Source organism: Dasypus novemcinctus, chromosome 1, assembly GCF_030445035.2.
Source record: "Dasypus novemcinctus isolate mDasNov1 chromosome 1, mDasNov1.1.hap2, whole genome shotgun sequence".
NCBI lineage: Eukaryota > Metazoa > Chordata > Mammalia > Cingulata > Dasypodidae > Dasypus > Dasypus novemcinctus.
In genome coordinates, this window is record NC_080673.1 from 48341159 (window position 1) to 48348709 (window position 7551).

General features: G+C 38.4%; 1 protein-coding gene across 2 annotated transcripts in view; it reads right to left on the reverse strand.

Moving 5' to 3' along the window:
• The window catches only part of MMAA (metabolism of cobalamin associated A), a 29251-nt gene extending 21935 nt beyond the window's left edge, over positions 1-7316 (reverse strand). The window contains exon 1 of one of the 2 annotated variants that reach the window (XM_004456506.5): positions 7225-7316. The gene's annotated coding sequence lies outside the window, so the exon portion shown is untranslated. Of the gene's footprint in view, positions 1-7168 lie in introns of both variants that reach the window. The other variant, XM_004456505.4, reaches the window with a different exon arrangement.
• Positions 7317-7551: the final 235 nt, after the last annotated feature.

The window sequence follows — 7551 nt, forward strand, 5'->3', positions numbered from 1 at the left end:
TTCTGCCTTCTAAGTTTCCTGTTTTGAATCAAGGTATTTCTGACATCTATCCAATCTTCCAAATCAGGAAAATAGAAGCATGAACTTTACTAGGTGACAATATGTCTATTTTTAATACATAAGCAAATAACACTCCCTAAATAAAAGGAGATGAATAAAAACTATCTAAATAATAGTGTCATAGATTACTTCAACATTTAAAATAGAGATTTCTTACAACAATCGAATCACAGTCTTTCTCAGGGAATCCATGCCAACTATCTAATAAGCTTATGGTTCATATGCGGGCTTTATCACAATTTAGGACTGTGAGGGTCTCTACTTGTTCAAGTAGTGCAAATCTTAAAGTCCTTTAAATAAAAAGAGCCAGGAAATGATACCAATTTACTCCATTGTTTTGCCAAAAACGAAAAGCTAGCCACAGGTATATAATTCTAGGTTTTGACACTTTCGAGCCTCTATCTAGGGGCAGATTTTCTAGGTGCTCCCAACCCCCTGGACCATGTAAGTAGCAGAGCAACAGCTGGTGCTTTGTACTTAAAGCTTACTATGTGTGAGGTATTATGCATGCATTTGCTCAGCTAATCCTCACAACAATCCTTCAAGATGATATCCCATTTTACAGGTGAGGCTCAGTATCCTTAGGTTGCTTGGGCAAAGCCCTCCCAACCAGTAGGGAAACGTTGGCAAAACTTTGGATTTCATAAATCTAAATCTATATTGTTAAGTCTACGCTGTTGTATAAAAAGAGGAATGGTGTCATGTCAAAATAAGGGGAAATTAAATAACCCTTTACATTTGAATACAGCAGGATGAGGGCAGGCAGTTCAGCTTTTTACCTACATTTTGCTTAGGCCAAAATGAAAATTAGTTGACATTTGAGGTGCAAACCGTTATCAGTAGGGAATCCCAACAATGCATGAGCTGACAGAACAGATCATTTAAAATTTAAAAATATTTTGCACTTCATAGAGAATAATTCACATCTGATAACTAAGAGTTCATAATACACTTAAACCCATTAATTTATCCAACCAACCAAGTTTTAAAGGAGCCCATACATTTTTTAAAAACCAAAATAACAGCACACCTCACCCTGGAGCACTCCTGCACCCATGACTGGGATTGTTTACAATCTCTTTTCCTCTTTCTTAGCTCTTAAAAAAAAAAAGCCAACATAACAGCCTTATGTAAGCAACTTTTCTACATTTACAGGCAGAACAGATTAAGTCTACTAGAGGGGCAAAATCCTGTAGATAGGGAGAAAAACGTCCTACTTGCTCATGTAACTTAAAAGCAACTTTTTCTGCTTTCTTATGGAGAGAAATCAAAGAACTTGGCCAATAATCAAATCAAGTTGTTTCAACTAATTTTCATGATTCCTCATGAGAATGGTTTCATCCCACAATTTGTAAATTAAGCACTACCATAATTCAAGAGAAATTCTGCAGCTTTTAATTACATTTAATAATGTCAATTTATGAATATATAGTTGAAAACTAATTGTCAAGTAGGTTAAAAATCACACTGAAATAGGTTGGTAAGTGCATCCTCTCTCCTGTAAGGTTAACATGGACAGTAGTATTTGAAGATTCAAGTTTGTGTTTCTCAAAAATACATTTTACTAGGGTGAATTATACAGTGGACACAGAGCTGGATGAGAATGGTGTTTAATAGCACAAATACAGGAATGTCCTTCTATAAACTAGAATAAATGTACATTACTATTGCAAGGTGTTAAGAATGTGGAGAAGCACAGGAAAAAATATAATTAATGCAACCTACAGCCCTGCATCAATGCCAAAGATGTACTGTGTTAATAATAAGAGGAGTATGGAAAAAATATTCCAAATGTACAGTATAGACCATAGCTAATCATTTGATATTATCTCATAATTTGTAATGAATGTTCCACAACAAGGAGGTGTGTTGGTGGAGGGGTGCTGTATGGGAATTCCACACATGTGCATGATTGTTTCATAAATTCACAACCTCTCTAATAAAAATATATTTAAAAATATATGTATTTTTTTAAATCTTTTCCTTCGCTCCATCCTCATTCCCACATTATTTCCACTATAATGGATTTCAAATCTTGATGGCCATCCGAAGGAAGAAATACATTTAATCACAGTCGAACACTCATGCATATACTGGAACAAAAGTTTCACAAAACAGTACTTATTACCATTAGTACCATTATTACATATCACACACTCTAAGAGTGTCTTTTCTATTTTCTTCTATATTTTTAAAATGCTGATTGCAACTGAATGGGCAAAAGCTTAAGTTTCAAAGCCCCTGTACTAGTAACAGATACATCTATTATTAATTCATCTTTCATACTACCACTTTCCTCAAAAAATACAAATCTGATCATATTATTCCTTTGCTTAAAATAAAGATTCCCTCTGTTCATATTCATAAAGTGAGAAACTAGAATAGAGGTAACCAAGGGACTAGTGGCAGACAGGAATTGGGAGTTGATATTTAATTGGTATGTAGTATGTGTTTGAGTTGATGGAAAAGCTTTGGCAATGGATGATGGGATGGAGACCAAACTTTACGTCTGTAATTAACACCACTGATTTATATATTCAAAAAGGGATTTAAGAAAGGAAACTTCAGATTGTACGTAAGTTACCATACACACAAATCACAGAACTGTCCAACACAAAGACCTTATATAAACAGTGGATTAAAGTTAAAAACATAATTACACTAACATTGTTTCATGAATTATAACAAGTTACCACACTCATACAAACTATAATAGGGAGAAATGTGTGTGTGGGGGGGGAGTATATGAAAACTCTGTACTTTCTGCATGTTTTTTTCTAAAAAACGGAAATTAAAAAATAAAAGTTCCTACTGCCTTATACATTAAAAAAAAATTCTGTGATTCAGCCATCCTTCAACAAATATTTCTTGAGAATCAACAAATTGCTTGGCACTACAGAGAAGCCTCAAAATACAGAATTACATCAGTCAAATAGGACTCCTGTCATCATGAACTTTATAATCTAGCCAAAAGAACCATTACATAAAAATTTCATACTCTTTATGAGTGCTTGTCTACCTCCTTCAACTTAATCCATTCTCCTCTTCCACTTTACTACATTACCATATCTATTCTGATCTGCATAGAGGTCCCAGAAAAGGCCACCCTCCTCCTTATATATCTCAGCCATTGTCCAACGATGTTCCTTCTGCTTCGCATGCCCACTCTCCTTTCATCGTCTCACAAATTACTCCTCAGCCTTCAAGAATCAACTCGTGTCTTCTCTTCTATAAGTTGTTCACTGGCATCCTTTCTCCACCCTTCAGTTATCGCTCCCACCTCCTGCCATGACATACTGGCCACATGCTTCTATTACCATGCTGGTCACACTGTTTTGGGATCATTTTTTAAGACGTCAGTCTTAGACTGTGTTATATTTGTATCCACAGCAGTTTACTGCAGAGGAAAAAAATGAACGAATACGCTATAAATTTTACATGAATCAATAACCCCATTACATTGATTACTCAATTGATCGATCTTTTGAAAACATACTTAGTTCCCTAGGTGCCAAAACAAATACCATGCAATGGATTTTTTTAAACAATAGGTATCTGTTGGCTCATGGTTTTGAGGACAAAAGTCCAAATCAAGGTGTCATCCAGGCAATGCTTTCTCCCAGAATACTGTGGTGTTTTGGAGCTGGCTGCCTGCAAAACTTGGTCCCTGACCTTTCTGTCATATTGTAATGCACATGGGGGCCTCTCCTGGCTTCTCCTTTCTCTTCTGGGTTCTGCTGACTTTCAGCTTCTAGGTGGTCCTGTGGCTTTCTCTCTTTCTGTGACCTTCCCTATAGGGCCTTCAGTAATAGGATTAAGACTCGTCCTCTCAATCAGAAGCAGAGTGGGCATCACAATCCCAAATCCTCATGATTGAGGAATAAACAATGGACTGAAGTAGACTTATAGACATTATTATTCTACTATAGACATTATTATTCTAGCAATGGAAGAACTCTTATCATTGACATAAAGGCAGTGGCCACAGGAGGTTCAGAGGGATGGGAGAGGGAAGATAGGTATAATATGGGGACATTTTTGGGACACTGGAATTGTCCTGCGTGACACTGCAGTGACAGATACAGGCTGCTGTATATTCTGTCATAACCCACAAAATTGTGCGGGACAGAGTGTAAACTATAATGTAAACTGCATTCCATGGTTAGCAGCAATGCTCCAATATGTGTTCATCAATTGTAACAAATTTACCATGCTTATGAGGGATGTAGTTGATGTGGGAGGGGGAGGGAGTGGGGCATATAGGAATCCTTATATTTTTTATATAATCTAAACCTTCTTTAAAAATAAAAAAAAATTTTTTAAAAAAGACTCATTCTGATTCATCTGGACCAACCTTAACCAGATTAACCTCATCAAAGGTCCTATTTAAGAGCTCACACCCACAGGAATGGATTAAGTTTGAGAACATGTTTTCCTGGGGTACATAGCTCCTAATAACCACACAGAAAAATTTTCTACATTTTACAGTACATACATATTTAAAGGACTTTCTTTTTAATGTTGGATTTCAATATATGGATGTTTTCCTTTATTAAAAATCTGCTCTGCAACAGCCAGTCTGACTTGGATATTTGTCTTGTAGTTGATCCAATGAATATTCTCAATTTCAATAACTACTCTGGCAAGAAAAAACATACAAGATTTCCAGAATCAATACATTAGGTCACTGTCTGTGGAGCAATGCAATTCATACAGGGGATGCAATGCTATAACATTAGTTTCCATTTCTCAATGCTAACCACTTTTGATTTGGATAAGCTATCAGATGCCATTAATTTATTTACCATCTCCCACTATCTTCACAGAAGGCTTTATTTCCTCCTTTCCTTAATAATCTCAAGAAATTTTTGTCAAGGAGAAAGACTTTTTAAACAAGCAACTTTTAAAAAGGTTGATTTTTGTTTTTTAGGTACCAGGGGCTTCCCATGTGGGAAGCAGGTACTTAGCCACTTGAGCTATAGCCTGAACCACCTCTGCTCTCTCAAAAAAAGGTTTTAAAATAGGTCTTTGTTTTAAGTAAGAGTAATACAGAGCACATACTGAATTCATGCCAATTCTCTAAAGGTCTTCACCCTTTATCATTTTTTTTCAATAAGACTCAGATTTCCCAATTTCATAGTTTTAGATTTCAGTCTGCTTGGGAATTTTCCATTTTTCTAAATCCCATCACAATTTAGACATTTTGATTCATTCCCACTGTCACCATCCTAATTTTAAGTCTGCACTAACCTTAAGGAGGCATAGCCCTAAGAGCTGTGAGACCAACTACAGGACCTAGACAATCTCAAACTCAGTTTCATCTGCAAAATGAAAATATTAAGGCTTACACATTTGGGTCATAGTGAATATGAAATTAGATAGTGTCTAGGAGAAAGCCTGGCATGGGGCCTGGCGTTGAGCAAGTGCTCATTAACCATACGGGGCCTTCCTTTTCCTTTCTCCCCATTCCTCCCTCTTGAACTTCACAGGCAAGACTCATATTGAAACATGAATGGCTCTCCTCACTCTTCCTCAAATTCCTGTAATAGTTCCCTTGCACTGTGATTCCCAAAGTGTGGTCCCTAAACCAGGAGCAGCAGCAGCAGCTGGGAACTTACCAAAAAGGCTCCACCCCCCAGACTCGGCAATCTGTTTTATTAAGCCCTACAGGTGATTCTGATGTAAGCTCAAGTTGGAGAACTACTGCCTTCAGATAAAGTACAATCCCCCTTGCTGGCATGCTAAGGTTTCCCAAAATTCAATTTTCTTCTGCACTAATTCTCAGACCTCTTCAAAGGAGAGCTACTCATCATCTTCCAAACCCGCTGCTTATTTTTTATCTTTTATACCCTCCCTCTCTCTCTGACACCTCTCCAAACCTACCCAACCTACAAAACCCAGCTTATATTACACCTTTTACTTACAACCTTTCCTGACTATTCCTGACTTCTCCCCTCTTCTAATTTCCAATTATTTTTGAACACTCAAGCATAATCTGCAAAGGTCACAAACTGGTTGTAACTGGCCCACAGACGGTCGTGTTAAATTAGTTGGTTGTCAGTAACTTTTAAAAATCAAGAAAAATCATAAAAATACCGATTTTGGCCTGACCTGGAGAAAATCAGAAGATCTGAGAACAATGGATCCACATTCCCACAGGCAAAAATCAGTTGAGACAAAAGAGCAAAGGTTCCAAGCACACAGGTTTCCTTTCGACATCAAGTATTTCAAACTGTGGTTTGTTTCTTATGTAATTTTTCAATATTTTGTCTCTCCTAATACTCCCCTAAAAGCACAGTTTCTTGTCTTTGACATATTTTTTTAACTCATATTACCTGGAACACAAACCTACATATTGTTTACAATATAAACGAATATTATGAACATTGTAGACAGTCCCAAAATGATTAAGAATCCACACAGTCCTCAGCAAACTTGTGGTTTTGTATTAAATAAGAAAAATTATAGTAGTCTGTTTTTGTTTTCCAAAAATATATGTATTAGGGCATAACACTCAAGAAGGATAGTAAAATGAGAAGAAAAATTTTTATCACTTTGGCTTCGGTTGTTTTTCATTTTCTAATAACAAAGTACTTATTTGAAAAGAGAACATTCTCTGTTGCAAGAGACCCAGCCAAAGGCCGAGCACAATATTTGAAAGAAACTAAAGGTATTGTTTGTGGTTTTCAGTTTGAATTACTTTTATATCCTGGATTTTGTTCCATAAAAGATGAATTTTAATTTCACTCTGTGGTAGTAGCTACACCGGAATACTGCCTTTCTCCAATCCGGCCATTCGCTAGGTTTGGGGGAAGACAAGGGACGAGCCGCCTTACCAAAGCTGCCATAGTGTGGCACAAAGGTAGGCTCACAAATCTGCCCCAAAGGATGAAAATTTTAAAATACTGTTTACGGGGCATTTTCTTTTTTTTTAAAGAAAAACGAAACACGAACTTTTCCTTGAACCCTTTTCCTGACAAATGCCTGTTCTCACATACTCCGAACCCCTAAAATGACCCAATTCAATAACATCCTCTTTTTCCTTCCCCACTCCGACCCCAATCCTCCAGGAGTGCCCCACGCCTGAACTGCCACGACTGCAACCCACCGCAGGAGCGAGCCCGAATCCCCCGGCTCGGTGCAAACCTTCCGCCTCTTACTCACCAGCCCAAGACCGCAGAAATGCAGCTCCGCCCCTTCCGCCTGACCCGCCCCGCCTTCGTGGCGGCGCGCAGGCGCAGCGCTGACTGCCGGATTCGTGCCGCTAGGAGTGTGGCCGGGGCCGGGCGGCGGCACGGGGCGTGGCCGGTGTCCCCGAGGACGTGGCCGCGAAGGCCCTGCGCGCCGCGCTTGGGGGCGTGAGCTTGAAGGGAAAAGTTCAGCCTGTGGCGCGTCTACGAGGCGGGCTAGGTGCTGGGAAGTTCTCGGAGAAATGAAGCGTCGGAGCGTGGTTTACCGCCTTTGGGATAGTTTTTGCTTCTTTCCAGATCC